At 45.4% G+C, this 17,238-nt stretch overlaps 1 protein-coding gene across 4 annotated transcripts in view; it reads left to right on the top strand.

Annotated features, from left to right (window-relative positions):
- Positions 1–17,238, top strand: part of elovl5 (ELOVL fatty acid elongase 5) — a 154,218-nt gene that overhangs the window by 53,874 nt on the left and 83,106 nt on the right. The window lies entirely within an intron of this gene.

Below are 17,238 nucleotides of genomic sequence, written 5' to 3'. Positions count from 1 at the left end.
GGACGTTTGGGAGCTTTAATTTTAGGAAAACTCTTTTTCTTGCGTTTAAATGCACTTTTCCCAAGTTTGGGATCGAACCTGGGTTGCTGTGAGGCAGCCACTTGTGCTGCTCTGTAGTGGGACTGCTGTGTGGGACCCAGTCATTTACAGGCTCTGTCAACTGTTTGGCTGATGGGACCAAGAGTAATATCTCCAAGTTTGCTCTTGGTACGAAATGCTCTTGATACTTAGAGCAGGATAAAATGTCGGCACAGCATTGTGGGCCGAAGGGCCTGTACTGTGCTGTAGTGTTCTATGTCCTATGAAGAGGGAATGTGAGTGGTCAGGATGGTCGATGAGGCTTCAAGCTGAGCGAGTGAGAAACAATAAGACTCACAGAGATTGAAAAATATGTGGTTGTCCACTTCATAAGATCACGAGCAGCATCAGACCATTCGGCCCATCGAGTCTGCTCTGCCATTCGATCATGGCTGATTTTTTTTTAACCTCATTCTCCCACCTTCTCACCGTAACCCTTAACCCCCTTACCAATCAAGTACCTATCAATCTCTGCCTTAAGTACACCCAATGTCTTGGCCTCCACAGCCGCCTGTGGCAACGATTCCACAGATTCACCGACCTCTGGCTGAAGAAATTCCTCCTCAAAAAATTGCTCCTCATCTCAGTTCTAAAGGGACGTCCTTCTATTCTGAGGCTCTGCCCTCGGATCCTGTACTCTCCCACTGATGGGAACATCCTCTCCACGTCCACTCTATCCAGGCCTTTCAGTATTCAGTAGGTTTCAGTGAGATCCCCCCTCATCCTTCTGAACTCCATCGAGTACAGGCCCAGAGACATCAAACACTCCTCAAACGTTAACCCTTTCATTCCTGGGATCATTCTTGTGAACCTCCAGGGCCAGCACATCTTTCCTTTGATGCAGCTCGTCATTAGAAAAAAGAAACAGAAATACTGATTTTTTTTTAAGTGGTGAGAGATTGGGAAATATTCAAAGAGAGCTGGTTGTGTTAAGACACAAGACTTTGCAAATTAACGTGCAGGTAAAACAGACACTTAGGAAGGTAAATGGTATGTTGTCCTTTTTTGCAAGAAAACATTGAAATAAGGGGTAAACTGTATAGGACTGAAATAAGGAAACTTTTCTTCGCTCAGGGTAAATTGGTAGTTGGTTTATTATTGTCTCATGTACTTAGGTACAGTAAGAAGCTTTGTTTTGCAGGCCATCCGTACAGACCATTTCATCACATCAGTACATTGAGGTAGTACAAGGGAAAAGCAATAACAGAACGCAGAATAAGGTGTTACAGTTACAGAGAAAGTGCAGTGCAGGCAGGCAAGAAGGTGCAAGGTCATAACGAGGTAGATTGTGAGGTCAAGAGTCCATTTTATCGTACTAGGGGACCGTTCAATAGTCTTATAACAGCGGGATAGAAGCTGTCCTTGAGCCTGGTGGTACGTGCTTTCAGACTTTAGGCAAATTGGTAAATTGGTTTATTATTGTCTCATGTACTGAGGTACAGTGAAAAACTTGGCTTGTACACCGTTCATACAGATTAATTCATTACACAGTGCATTGAGGTAGTACAGAGTAAAACAGTAACAGAATGCAGAATAAAGTGTCACAGCTACAGGGAAGTGCAGTGAGGCAGACAGTAAGGTGCAAGGTCATAATGAGGTAGATTGTGAGTTCAAGAGTCCATCTTGTCATACTAGGGAACCGTTCAATAGTCTTATAACAACTGGGTAGAAGCTGTCCTTGAGCCTGGTGGTACGTACTTTCAGGCTTTTGTATCTTCTGCCCGATGGGAGGGGGGAGAAGAGAGAATGTCCGGGGTGGGTGGGGTCTTTGATTATGCTGGCTGCTTTACCAAGGCAGCGAGAAGTGTAGACAGAGACCATGGAGGGTTATGAACCTTTACAATTCTGTACCCAGAGGGTTGTGGCAGCTCAATCATTGATCGCAAACAAAATTTCCTTATTAAAGGGATGTGATGGTAGGACAGGAAAGTAGTATTTGAGGCAGAGTCTTGTTGAATGGTGGGGCAAGTTTGAAGGGCCGAGTGGCCTACTCTTGCTCCTACCTGACTTGTACACAACCTTGTGGGCAAAAGAATGAGAGCCTGAGAGTGAATTTGCCTGAGTTTGTCCGACATATTAATGTCGAGTGGCTGTGCAACCTTCTGCAGGCACCCAAGCAGATAAGCGTTCTCCACATCACCACAAATTCATAATTCTTGTTGGAGGCTGAATTGTCCTTGAGGCTGAGCAGCTCAGTGGCGCAGCTGGCAGAGCCGCTGCCTCACAGCGCAGAGACCCGGGTTCGATCCTGACCTCGGGTGCTGTCTGTGTGGACTTTGCACGTTTCCTGGAGATCATGGAGATTTACCAGGATGCAGCCTGGATTGGAGAGCATCCAGGATAGGTTGAGCGAGCTGGGGCTTTTCTCTTTGGAGAGAAGGAGGATGAGAGGTGACTTGATAGAGGTGTACAAGATGATAAGAGGCATAGATCGAGTGGACAGTCAGAGACTTTTTCTCAGGGCGACAATGGCTAACACGAGGGGACATAATTTTAAGGTGGTTGGAGGAAGGTATAAGGGGATGTCAGGGGTAAGTATTTTACACAGAGAGTGGTGGGTGCGTGGAACACACTGCCAGCAGAGGTTGTGGTGGCAGATACATTGGGGACATTTAAGAAACTCTTAGATAGACACATTAATGATAGAGGAATGGAAGGCTATTTGGGAGGGAAGGGTTAGATAGATCTTAGAGCAGGATAAAATGTCGGCACAACATTGTGGGCCGAAGGGCCTGTACTGTGCTGTAGTGTTCTATATTTCCCCTGGGTGCTCTGGTTTCCCCCTACATCTCAAGGATTTAAATTAAATTGCTAGTTTATTATTGTCACATGTATCGAGGTACAGTGAAAAACTTTGTTTTGCGTGCCATCCATACAGATCATTTCATCACATCAGTACATTGAGGTAGTACAAGGGAAAACAATAACAGAATGCAGAAGATGATATTCAGTTACAGATAAAGTGCAGTGCAGGCAGACAATAAGGTACAAGGTCATAATGAGGTAGCTTGTGAGGTCAAGAGTCCATCTTATTGTACTGGGGGACCTTACATAGAGCTGTGTCCTCACATAGAACATTACAGCACAGTACAGGCCCTTTGGCCCACAATGTTGTGCCGACATCTTATCCTGCTCTAAGATCTATCTAACCCTTTCCTCCCACATAGCCCCCCATTTCTCTATCATTCATGTATGATGGGTCATAATTTTAAGGTGATTGGAGGAAGGTATAAGGGGGATGTCAGAGGTAAGTTTTTTACACAGAGAGTGGTGGGTGCGTGGAACACACTGCCGGCAGAGGTTGTGGGGGCGGATACATTCGGGACATTTAAGCGACTTTTAGATAGACGCATGAATGATAGAGAAATGGAGGGCTATGTGGGAGGGAAGGGTTAGCTAGATCTTAGAGCAGGATAAAATGTCGGCACAACATTGTGGGCCGAAGGGCCTGTACTGTGCTGCAATGCTGTGACCGTTCAATAGTCTTATTACAGTGGGGTAGAAGTGGGTTGGTAGGTTAATTGGCTGCAGTAATTTGCCCTAGTTGGTAGGTGAGGGGTAGAGTCTGGGAGTAAAATGGGATAAGTGTAACTGGGTTGTTGATGATCAGTGTAGACTCTGTGGGCCTGTTTCCATTCAGTGACTCTGTGACTCAAACTTGATTTTGTCATTTGATCTATAATAACATTATGAGGATAGGTTGAGTGAGCCAGGGCTCTTCTCTTTGGAGTGACGCAGGATGAGAGGCGACTTGATAGAGGTGTATAAGATTATGAGGGGCATAGATAGAGTGGACAGCCAGCACCTCTTCCTCAGGGCAGCAATGGCCAATACCAGAGGACATCCGTTTAAGGTCAGAGGAGGAAAGTTTAGGGGAGATGTCAGAGGTAGGTTCTTTATACAGAGTGGTGGGTGCCTGGAAAGCACTGCTGGAGGTGGTGGTAGAGGTTGATACAATAGGAACATTTAAAAGTCTCTTAGATAGGCACATGGATGTAAGAAAAATGGAGGGTTATGGGCTGTGTAGGAGGGAAAGGTTAGATTGATCAGAGAGTAGGTTTATGTAGGTTGGCACAACATCGTGGGCTGAAGGGCCTGTACTGTGCTGTACTGTTCTATGTTCTATGTTAAAACATATGGATCAGCTATCAAACTGTGATAGCTTTCAGGACAGTGAGAGGTAGCTGAGTTTATTACAAAACAGTCCGCACTGCTGGGCTGGACTGGTTTTAATTCACAGTTCCCCACGGGGACTCAGTGAGTGAGACAAAAGAGTGACCCATTAGGCCCCAAACCAAACTCAGCAGCTTCCACTATGATACTAAAACTGTCTGGCGCCTCAGAACACAGAGGTGAAGGAGCGGTCAGGGGTCAGACTCTCTCCAGCTCTGCAGGGAGATCCTGATGCAGTGAGCGACGCTGTAAGATCTCCCGTTGGTTCCGACAGGCTCCTGGGCGAGGTTTGAACACAAACGCCCTGCATTGGGGGCAGCCCGTCTGTTCTCTGCAGGAAGGCTCATTTGCGAGTGACCTTGCCGGTTTTATAGGAACGAGAATGAAAGGGGGTTGGTGTGGTATTGGGTGGTTGGTGTTTGGTACAGACTTGCGTCCATGCTGTAACTCTCCATGATTCCATGAGGGAAGAAACTAAACTGTCACGGCCATGGAATTCCTGTTTCGGCTTTTCTCTTTTGCCCGCACAATGGAGGCTGCGGCAAACTGTTCACTGTCCGTTCTGTCTCTTAGTGATGATGCTGCTTCCTGTCAAAGGTCAGCCATCGTTCCCTTCTCTTGTAGGTCCCTTTGCAAATCCCGTGAGCACACTTTGGAATAATAAGATGAGGAAATAATTTTGGTCCCCTTGGAGTATGCAGAGGGATGATCACAAGATGACAAGACGAAGGAGCAGAAGTAGGCCATTCGGCCCATCGAGTCTGCTCCGCCACCTCACCATGAGCTAAGCTATTCTCCCATCTCGCCCCAATTCCCGGCCTTTTGCCCATATCCCTTGATACCCTGACTAATTAGATACCTATCAATCTCCTCCTTAAACACCCCCTTACATGCCCTAACATTCTCGGCTAGTTTACTGCTAAAAACAATCGTACATAAACTCAAAAACCAAAGGGTTACTGAGTCATGGAGTAATACCGTGGGGAAACAAGTCCTTCGGTCCAAATAGTCTATGCCGACCAGGATGCCCACGTAGCATTTGCCCCATATCCCGCTAAACCTTTCCCATCCATGTACCTGCCCGAGCGTCTTCCAAACGTTGTTATTGTACCTGCCTCAAAACACTTCCCCGGCAGCTCGTTCCATATACCCACCACCCTCTGTGTGAAGAAGCTGCCCCTCGGGTCCCTTTTAAATCTTTCCCCCCTCACCTTAAACCTATAAGAACATTTTTGGTGTGACGTTTGTTTTATATTATTGCCCTATATTTTTGGGGGATAAATGATGGCAAGAGCCAAGAGTGCCAAGGATAAAATGGAGGATTGTTTGGAATTGGAATTGGTATTGGTTTATTGTTGACGGTTGTACCGAGGTACAGTGAAAAACTTGTCTTGCATACTGATCGTACGGATCAATTCATTACACAGTGCATTGAGGTAGTACAAGGAAAAGCAATAACAGAATGCAGAAGAAAGTGTTACAGTTAAAGAGAAAGTGCAGTGCAGGCAGACAATAAGGTGCAAGGTTACCATTGTCATTACATTAGAAATTCTGGGATTGTTGAAACCCTTGTTTCTGTTCAAATTATTTTTCTTCTTTGAAATCTCATCGTCCATTGTTGATGTTTTATTGTGTTTTTTTTCTGGAGTCTTGTAATGGATAATTAATGTAATTACATCAATATTCACCTATGTATCAGCCATTTGAATCCAGTACTCTTTCTTGCATTAAAGGTAACATGTTAACCTTTTTTATTGCCCTGAACTTAGAAACATGTTGTAATGTCACACTTATTTTGCATAAAGTCATAGGGAAATACAGACAGAAATGGGCCCTTCATCCTAAGTCCATGTCAATTAATTTGTAATTGGTTCATTATTGTCACATGTACGAGGTACAGTGAAAAACTTTGTTTTGCATACAGATCATTTCACCACATCAGTACATTGAGGTAGCACAAAGGAAAGCAATAGTAGAATGCAGAATATAGTGTTACAATTACAGAGAAAGTGCAGTGCAGGCAGGCAATAAGGTGCAAGGCCATAATGAGGTAGATTCTGAAGTCAAAAGTCCATTTTATTGTACAAGTCGTTGGTTCAATAGTCTTGTAACAGCGAGTTAGAAGCTGTCCTTGAGCCTGGTGGTATGTGCTTTCAGGCTTTTTTTATCTTCTGCCCGATGGGAGGGGGGAGAAAGAATGTCCAGGATGGGTGGGGTCTTTGATTACGCTGGCTGCTTTACCGAGGCAGCGAGAAGTGTCAACAGAGTCCACGGAGGGGAGGCTGGTTTCTGTGATGTGCTGAGCTGAGTCCACAACTCGAGCAGTGGATGTGGCGTACATGGATTTCAGTAAGGTATTTGATAAGGCTCCTCATGGAAAGCTCATTCAGAAAGTCAGGAGGCATGGTATCCAGGGAAACTTGGATGTGTGGATTCAGGATTGGTTCACCCATAGAAGACAGAGGGTAGTTGTAGACGGAATCTATTCTGCCTGGAGGTCGGTAACCAGTGGTGTTCCACAGGGATCTGTTCTGGGGCCCCTGCTGTTTGTGATTTTTATAAATGACTTGGATGAGGATGTGGAAGGATGGGTTAGTAAGTTTGCAGATGATAAAAAGGTTGGTGGTATTGTGAATAGTGTAGAGGGTTGCTGTTGGTTACAACAGGACATTGATAGGATGCAGACCTACGCTGAGAAGTGGCAGATGGAGTTCAACCCGGATAAGTGTGAAGTGATACACTTTGGAAGATTGGATTTAAAGGCAGAATACAAGGTTAATGGCAGGACTCTTAGCAGTGTGGAGGAACAGAGGGATCTTGGGGTCCATGTCCATAGATCCCTCAAGGTTGCCGCGCAGTTTGATGGGGTTGTTAAAAAGGTGTATGGTGTGTTGGCCTTCATTATTTGGGGTATTGAGTTCAAGAGCTGCCAGGTAATGTTGCAGCTCTATAGAACTCTGGTGAGACCACATTTGGAGTATTGTGTTCAGTTCTGGTCGCCTCATTATAGGAAGGATGTGGAAGCTCTAGAGAAGGTGCAGAGGAGATTTACGGGGATGCTGCCTGGATTGGAGAGCATGTCTTATGAGGATAGGTTGAGTGAGCTAGGGCTTTTCTCTTTGGAAAGGAGGATGAGAGGTGACTTGATAGAGGTGAACAAGATGATAAGAGGCACAGATCGAGTGGACAGTCAGAGACTTTTTAGCAGGGCAAAAATGGCTAACATCTGCCTCCTCTGCACCCTCTCTAAAGCTTCCACATCCTTCCTATAATGAGGCGACCTGCTGCACCATTGTGTTGCCCTAAGTTTTTAGAATCATTGTGGAGAATTTTAAATTTCAGTCATGTGCCTTCCTCCTTTGTTGTTTACAATTGTTGTTGAATGGAAAAGTGTCACGTGCATTGATCAGCTGCTATGACTCTACAGTGCTTAAGTCATTCTTTTAAATAATCACGACTTGATTCTGATGGGATATCTCACATTCCCACAGGCAAAAGTAAATTTCCACTGCCTGAAAGCTCAGTTCCTTCACAGCGAATCACGCAAGAGCGTCCAATGGGTTATTTAAATTTCCTTGAGTTTGTCCAAATCATCTCCCTGGATCACTTTTGCTAGCTTGTACCAGAACTCTGTTCTCAGATCACTTTTTATTACTTGGATGGTTTTCTTATGTGTACACTCTCCAAAAGAATTAACAGGATAATTGACCTGTTAACATGAAAGTGGCAGCACAGGTTGATAGGGTGGTAAAGAAGGCATCTGGCGTGCTTGCCTTTATTAGTCAAGGCATTGAGTTCAAGAGTCAGGAAGTTATGTTGCAGCTTTATAAAACTCTGGTTAGTCTGCATCTTGGAGTATTGCATTCAGTTCTGGTCAACCCATTATAGGAAGGATGTGGAGGCTTTGGAGAGGGTGCCGAAGAGGTTCACCAGGATGCTGCCTGGATTAGAGGGCATGTGCTATGAGGAGAGGTTGGACAAACGGGTTGTTTTCTCTGGAGTGTCGGAGGCTGAGCGGAGACCTGATAGAGGTTTATAAGATTATGAGAGGCATAGGTAGAGTAGACAGCTGGTTTTTTCCTAGGGCCGAAATGTCTAATACTGGAGGCCGTGCATTTAAGGTGAGAGGGGGTAAGTTCAAAGGAGGGGGTAAGTTCAAAGAGATGTGCGGGGCAGGTTTTTTACACAGAGAGTGGTGGGTGCCTGGAATGTGCTGCCAGGGGTGGTGGTGGAGGCAGATACGATAGAGATGTTTCAGAGGCTCTTAGACAGGCACATGAATGTGCAGAGAATGGAGGGATGTGGACATTGTGTGGGCAGCAAGGATTACTTTAGTTAAGCCTTTAACTCCTCCACCACCACCCCTGGCAGCGCATTCCAGGCACCCACCACTCTCTGTGTAGAAAAACATTCCCTTTGAATATATCCCTTCCACCTTAAATGCATGCCCTATAGTATAAGACATTTCAACCCTGGGAAAAAGATACCGGCTGTCTACTCTGTCTATGCCTCTCATAATCTTATAAACTTCTATCAGGTCTCCCCTCAGTCTCAGCCAAGATACTGGGGCCCCGGTTACCACACCTTTACATTCACCAAGGCCCTGTTTCCTGCACTCCATGTAAACTTATGGGGTTCACTGGAGAATTTATTTTACTGTTATGTAATATCTTAAAAAGACTAAGCCAAAAACATGTTGGAGTATTTTGTGGAATAGCAGCCAATAGTCTGGAGAATCTACCTGTTCGGTGCCAACAAAGCCCCGAGCATGCTGGATTATCGGAGTTTGACTCTATTTTGATTTGCCCTTTTTGTTCTTATGCTTTGACCACTGCATTGCAGTTATTCTTTCGCCATTATTTTTTTATTAAATAAAACATAGAACATAGAACAGTACGGCACAGAACAGGCCCTTCGGCCCACAATGTTGTGCCGACATAGCTAATCCCTCCTACCTGCAGATTGCCCATATCCCTCCATTTTCCTCTCATTCATGTGCCCTTCCAAGCCCCTCTTAAAAGCCCCCAATGAATGTGCCTCCACCACCCTATCAGGCAACACATTCCAGGCATCCACCGCTCTCTCAGTAAAAAACATACGTCTCTTCTGAACCCACCCCCTCTCACCTTAAATGCATGCCCTCTGGTATTGGATCGCTCAATAATGGGAAAAAGATATTGCTTGTCCACCCTATCTATGTCCCTTATCATTTTACACACTTCCAACAGATCACCCCTCAGCCCCCGCCCCTCCAGAGAAAAGATCCCAAGTTTGTCCAGCCTCTCCTGACAGCACATGCCCTCTAATCCAGGCAGCATCCTAGTAAACCTCCTCTGCATCCTCTCTAAAGCCTCGACATCTTTCCTATAGTGAGGTGACCAGAAGTGCACGCAATACTCTAAATGCAGCCTAACCAGAGTCTTATAGAGATGCATCATAACTTCTTGACTCCTGTACTCAATACCTCGATTAATGAAAGCAAACAAAAAGAACAATTAAAGCTCACCTGTTTAAAATGAAGAATGCACAATTCAGAAAAACATATCAAGGTTGGAGCTGCATTCAAAGTATCTGTCTTGATTTCAACCACTTGAACGTTTGGGATGCTTTCAAGCCTTAAGGAATTTTGATTTTCTCTTGAGTATCAGGAGCAGAGTACTCGGAAGAGGGATGTCATTCCATTCAATATAGAACATAGAACATTACAGCACAGTACAGGCCCTTCGGCCCACAACGTTGTGCTGACATTTTATCCTGCTCTAAGATCCATCTAACCCTTCCCTCCCACATAGCCCCCCATTTCTCTCTCATTCATGTGGCTATCTAAGAGTCTCTTAAATGTCCCTAATGTATCTGCCCCCACAACCTCTGCTGGCAGTGCGTTCCACGCACCCACCACTCTTTGTGTAAAAAACCTACCCCTGACATCCCCCTTATACCTTCCTCCAATCACCTTAAAATTATGCCCCCTTGTGTTAGACATTTTTGCCCTGGGAAAAAGTCTCTGACTATCCACTCGATCTATGCCTCTTATCATCTTGTACACCTCTATCAAGTCACCTCTCATCCTCCTTCTCTCCAAAGAGAAAAGCCCGAGCTCACTCAACCTATCCTCATAAGACATGCTCTCCAATCCAGGCAGCATCCTGGTAAATCTCCTCTGCACCCTCTCTAAAGCTTCCACATCCTTCCTATAATGAGGCGACCAAAACTGAACACAATACTCCAAGCGTGGTCTAACCAGAGTTCTATAGAGCTGCAACATTCCCTAGCAGCTCTTGAACTCTATACGCTGACAAATGAAGGCCAACACACCATACGCCTTCTTAACAACCCTATCGACCTGCACGGCAACCTTGAGGGATCTATGGACATGGCGATAAATCAGAGAATCTGTCAAGAATGGTAAATTGGTTTATTATTGTCATACGTACCAAGGTACAGTGAAAAACTTCTGTTTTGCATGCCATCCATACAGATCATCTCATCACATCAGTGCCTTGAGGTAGTACAGGGTAAAACAATAACAGAATGCAGAATAAAATGTTACATTTACAGAGAAGGTGCAGTGCAGGTAGACGATAAGGTGCAAGGCCATAACAAGGTAGATTGTGAGGTCAAGAGTCCATCTTATCGTACTAGGGAACTGTTCCACAGTCTTATAACAGCAGGATAGAAGTGGGTTAGTAGGTTAATTGGCCGCTGTGAATCGCCCCTAGTTTGTAGGTGAGGGGTAGAATCGGAAGGGTTGATGGGAATGCAGGGAAGTTTAAAAATGGGAGTAGTGCAAATGGGTGGTTGAAGATCAATGTAGATTCTGTGGGCTTGTTTCCATTCAATGTATCCATGACTCTCATTCAATAGTTACATAACAACAGGGTAGAAGCTGTCCTTGAGTCTGGTGGTGCTTGCTTTCAGGCTTTTGTATCTTTTGCCAGATGGAAGGGGGGAGAAGAGAGAATATCCGGGTTGGTTGGGGTCTTTGATGCTGAACTGAATAGGAAGGGTAATTTGGGAGAGAGAAAGTGGCACTTCAGTACAAAATAAATTATGTAAATATCGTAAGAACTGCACCTAATGTAGTACAAGTTTTAGCTTGGCTTTTTGTCACTGGCTTTCTTAGCCACAACTGAGGTTGATTACCACTGTAGCGTCTGTGGCTAATTATGCTACTTCTTTGATTTATATTCCTGTATAGTTCCAAAAGCAAACTAACTCGCAGAGATCCCAATAAAATACAAGGCTTGTCTACTTGTATCTGAAGACAGAAACGTTGTCCATCGTTATAGCCAAAATTTTAGTTTCTTTTCCTCTCTTCAGATACTTTGTACTTGCAGAATTTTATAGTTTTAATTCCTTTTATCATTTCTCTTGGTTTTTCTTTGACCTTCCTCTTTGTTTTTAGGTTTTTATTTTCCCCTACACAATGGCTCCAGCTACTCTGGCTTCATGTCCAAAGAGTTGGGACTTTAGTTCTGGATCATTGGAGAGATGGTTCTCACCAATCTTAGTTTTACCAGTTATCTGTTCATTACCCTTATTTGTCATTTGTGAGTCCTTAAGGACCAGAGTTTGATCCCGACCTCCGGTGCTGTCCGTGTGGAGTTTGCATGTTCTCCTTGTGGCCGTGTGGGTTTCCCCCGGTTGCTCCGGTTTCCTCCCACATCCCAAAGACGTCTGGGTTGGGAGGTTAACAGGCCACTCACTGTAAGTTGCCCCTTGTGTGCAGTTGAGTGCAGTGTAGCGGTGGAATTCAGGAGAGTTAGTTTGGGGAGAATTAAGTGGTGTTAATATAAATGGGTGCTTGATGGTTGGTGTGAACTTGTGGACTGAAGGACATGGTTCAGTTCTGTATGCTTTGACCTGTACCTATCTTTGTTTCTGTACCTCTTCTTCACATTCCAACGATCTGCATCTTTTAAGTTCCTTCTTCAATGCTCACATTCATGTTCATCAAGATTTTTTGGTTAAGTCATTTTTTTTCCATTCTGCTGCAGAGGACAGAACTGTCCCATGTTAACGTTCATTTTGCGGTGGCCCTCGGATTGTTTCTTTTTTGCCCCAGCTGGGGTAATACATGCCATAAATTCAGAAACCACAAAAGATATTGACCCCAGTAAAACTCCGATAATTCACTGTCCGATTTGTTCGGAAAATACAAGGGTTTGGCATCTGTCTCACCAGCTGCTTTCTTGTGCACTCCTTGAACGCACTGGAGCCCTGTTTCCTGCATCCCCTTTAAGCTTACTGGGTCTTATTATCTGTATCCCCTTTATAACACTGGGGCCCTGTTTTCCTACACTGCCCTTAAACTCACCGGGGCCCTGTCTCCCACACCCCACTTATCCACACCGGGACCCTGTCTCCCACACCCCCCTTATACACATGGGACCCTGTCTCCCACACCCCCTTATCCACACCAGACCCTGTCTCCCACACTCCCCTTATACACACCAGGACCCTGTCTCCCACACCCCCCTTATACACACAGCACCCTGTCTCCCACACTCCCCTTATACACACCGGGACCCTGTCTCCCACACTCCCCTTATACACACCAGACCCTGTCTCCCACACCCCCCTTATACACACAGCACCCTGTCTCCCACACTCCCCTTATCCACATGGGACCCTGTCTCCCACACCCCCTTATACACACCGGGACCCTATTTCCCATGCCCCCTTTAAACTTACTTGCCCCTTTCCCTGAGCTCCCTTTAAACACACTGGAGCCTTTTTCTGCACATTCCCTTTAAACTCACCAGGTTTACTGGAAAATTGATTGCACCACTGTGGAACATCTAAAAATAGTTAATTAAAAGTGTGCTGAAGTACTTATAGGAATAATTTCCACAAGTCTGGAAAACCTGCCAGTGCAGCCTCACCCATGTCTCACAGCTGCTGGGTTATTGAAGTTTTACCTCAGATCCAGGGAACTAAGATACATCATCACTCCCTGCACCATTCCATCTCCTAATCTTACAGCCGAACCATCCACTCCCTTTCCCCATCTTCCAGCAGAGGTTAAAAATAAAGTGGAGACACAAGAGAGACTGCTGATGCTGGAATCTGGAGCAACACACACAAAATGCTGGAGGAACTCAGCAGGTCAGGCAGCATCTGTGGAGGGAAATGAACAGTTGACGTTTCTGGCTAAGACCCTTCATCGGGACTGCTGAAAGGTCTTGGCTCTAAACGTCGACTGTTCATTTCCCTCCACAGATGCTGCCTGACCTGCTGAGTTCCTCCAGCATTTTGCGTGTGCTGCTTAAAACTAAAGTGTACAGCCATGTCCCACTCTTTATGGGCAATCGGACAAGCTCAGTGTCAGTTAATGTCACCCTCCCATCTTGGGACCGATAACATAAGTGTGCACAGGGTGCCAAAGGCCAGAATCTAAATTAAAGGCTGGGATCTGAAAGTCAAAGTTGAGGTTTTTGTCATTTGCACAAGTACATCTATGCGCAGGTGCAATGAAAGAGTTTTAACCATTGGATTATCGCTGAAGCTGTGTGAAAATCAAAGTAGGATTGAGCAGACGTGGGCAAGATGCTGAAGTTGTGGTGCGGGAAAGGATGGCATTTCAAAGGACATTGACACGAGTTACAGATGCAGAGAGGACTGTACCAGTGGGTACTGGTATTGGTATTGGTTTATTATTGTCAATTCTACCGAGGTACAGTGAAAAACTTGTCTTACAAACCGATCGTACAGGTCAGTTCATTACACAGTGCAGTTACATTAGGTTAGTACAGAGTGCATTGATGTAGTACAGGTAAAAACAATAACAGTGCAGAGAAAGTGCAGTGCAATAAGGTGCAAGGTCACAACAAGGTAGATCGTGAGGTCAGAGTCCATCTCGTCGTATAAAGGAACCGTTCAATAGTCTTATCACAGTGGGGTAGAAGCTGTCCTTAAGTCTGGTGGTACGTGCCCTCAGGCTCCTGTATCTTCTACCCAATAGAAGAGGAGAGAAGAGAGAATGTCCAGGGTGGGTGGGGTCTTTGATTATGCTGGCTGCTTCACCAAGACAACGAGAGGTAAAGACAAGAGTCCAAGGAGGGGAGGCTGGTGTCCGTGGTGCGCTGGGCTGTGCCCACAACTCTCTGTAGTTTCTTGCGATCCTGGGCAGAGCAGTTGCCGTACCAAGCCGTGATACATCCCGATTGGATGCTTTCTATGGTGCATCGGTAAAAGTTGGTGAGAGTCAGAGGGGACAAACCAAATTTCTTTAGCCTCCTGAGGGACAAACTTCACCTGAGCTAGTTTGGGATCGGGCATCTAGCAGAAAGGATAAGCAAGACAGTCACAAAGACTTTAAACTAGTAAATGGAGGCAAGGACTTGGGTGGAAATGTTAGTGTTAATAACTACTCCATAACAAGTGAAATGGCATGGGAGTTATGTGTGGATTCTTGAACTTTTCTTGAGCAATGGTTCGCTGCCTTCAAGATCTGTCATAGATTTCCCAGCTGAAAAACAGCAAGATGCTGGAGGAACTCAGCAGGCCAGGCAGCATCCGTGGAGAAAAGCAGGCGGTCAATGTTTTGGGTCAGGACTTTTCTTCAGGACTGAAGATAGGAAAAGGGGAAGCCCAATGTATAGGAGTGAAAACCTGACCCGAAACGTTGACCGCCTGCTTTTCTCCACGGATGCTGCCTGGCCTGCTGAGTTCCTCCAGCATCATCGTGTTTCTCATCTAGATTCCAGCATCTGCAGTCCTTTGTTTCTCATAGATTTCCCAGTCCTGTTTCTGAAAACCTTCCACAACCAGTGCTTCTCTCTATGAAAGAAGTTGTACTTTAAACACTAACATGCTAAACTAAGTGACCCATTTCTTCTGGACAATGTGAACACAGCTCAGCACGTCACGAAAACCAGCCTTCCCTCCATGGACTCTGTCTACACTTCTTGCTGCCTCGGAAAAGCAGCCAGCATAATCAAAGACCCCTCCCACCCCCAACATTGTCTCTTCTTCCCCCCTCCCATCAGGCGGAAGATACAAAAACCTGCAAGCACGTACCATCAGGCTCAAGGACAGCTTCTGTCCCGCTGTTATAAGACTATTAAGTGATAAGATGGACTCTTGACCTCACAATCTAACTCGTTATGGCCTTGCACCTTATTGTCTGCCTGCACTGCACTTCCTCTGTGACTGTAACACTATATTTTTCATTCTGTTATTGCTTTTCCCTTGTACTACCTCAACGTACTAATGTGGTGAAATGATCTGTATGGATGGCATGCAAAACAGTTTTTCACTGCACCTCAGTACATGTGACAATAATGAACCAATTACAAAATTACCCATGACTCAAACATTTTGAGCACGTACCGCCAAGCTCAAGGACAGCTTCTATCCTGCGGTGATAAGACTATTGAACGGTTCCCTTATACGATGAGATGGACTCTTGACCTCACAATCTACCTTGCTGTGACCTTGCACATTATTGCACTGCACTTTCTCTGTAGCTGTGACACCTTACTGTTATTGTTTTGACCTGTACTACCCCAATGGACTCTGTATTAACTCAAAGTAACTGTACTGTATAATGAATTGATCTGTACGAATGGTATGCAAGACAAGTTTTTCACTGTACCTTGGTACAAATGACAATAATAAACCAATTCCAATATCAACTTTCTTGAAGGGCTGTAAAGAATTAATCTTTGTTACCTGCTGCCAAATCCTCCTCCACAATTCAAATACCTTCTGGGAGAAATGATACTGGCTTTTCCTCAGATTGAATGGTGCGAGATGAATTCCTTCTGATCTCATCATTATATCCACTTGCCAATCATTATCATACTTACCTGCATGACATGGCCACTGTCAAATTCCAGTCGGTAATTATCCAAAGTCTCAATTTTGTCTTCTCGGTTTATTGATCTAAATCACCCTCGTTGCTCTTCTTTGATCTTTTTTTTAATATAAACATTTATTCGCTAAAAACACTACAAAAAGACAACCAGTGTCAATACACTACATCTAATACAGAAAAGAAGAAACTAAGCAATGACACACAACAGTAGAGAACGCAAACTAATACTAATGAAACACACACGCAACGCTACACCCGTTAACGCAACACGCAACACTTCAAATAAGAATCGCTTTTGTACCGTCTGTGACACACACGATCCCCTGAGGGGCCCACCGAGCGCGGAACTCAGCTAGGGTGCCCGCGGAGACCGCGTGCTCCCTCTCGAAACACACCCGCGCGCGCACGTAAGCACGGAAGACGGGCAGGCGGGCAGACCGGCCAGTACCCTCGGCCGCCCGCCGCCGCGTCCCGTGGATGGAGAGCTTGGCCTCTTCTTTGATCTTTCTTCAGGCTGACGGGGTATTTTCTGAGCCGACATGCTCCTCCCGATGATGTCATTGCTGATCTGTTTTTTTTAATTATTTGGAGAATGTAACCAAGGGCCAGTTCCTGCACTTGATCTCCACCGAGCAAGCGATAAACCTTTTCCCTCTTATTTATTTTTGCTTACCGTCCATTTTTCTCAACATCCATTCACTACATTGAATGCTGCTTTTATCAGTACCCAAGTGAATTGTGCATAAGTGCTGACATTCATTGACCTTGGTAAATGTCAGTCGCCAACCTAACTGAAAGCCTCTGCAACCTGCTTCACTACTCTGAATGTCGAGTTGGTGTCATCTGCAGAGTTGCGCTGATCATTAGTGTATACAATAAACAGACGGGAACTAGCACTGGATTCCGGAGCAACCGACTCATAAGCAGACTCCATTGGGACAGAACCCCACTTAAAATCTCACACAAAGGAGCTGGAGGAACTCAGTGGGTCAGGCAGCACCTTGGGAGTCTCCGAGCTGACGGCATGAACATCGAATTCTCTAGCTTCTGGTAACCGCTCCTCTCTGTCCCTTTCCCCTTTTCTTTTGGCCCCCACCACCCTATGTCCTTCCCCTCCCCTGCCCTCTCCGTCGGCACATCACCCACACCCGTTCCCCTCCCCACCT

The sequence above is a fragment of the Pristis pectinata genome, chromosome 10 (assembly GCF_009764475.1).
Source record: "Pristis pectinata isolate sPriPec2 chromosome 10, sPriPec2.1.pri, whole genome shotgun sequence".
Classification (NCBI taxonomy): domain Eukaryota; kingdom Metazoa; phylum Chordata; class Chondrichthyes; order Rhinopristiformes; family Pristidae; genus Pristis; species Pristis pectinata.
The sequence above is the reverse complement of the archived record's forward strand: the minus strand, read 5'-3'. Positions and strand labels throughout refer to the sequence as shown.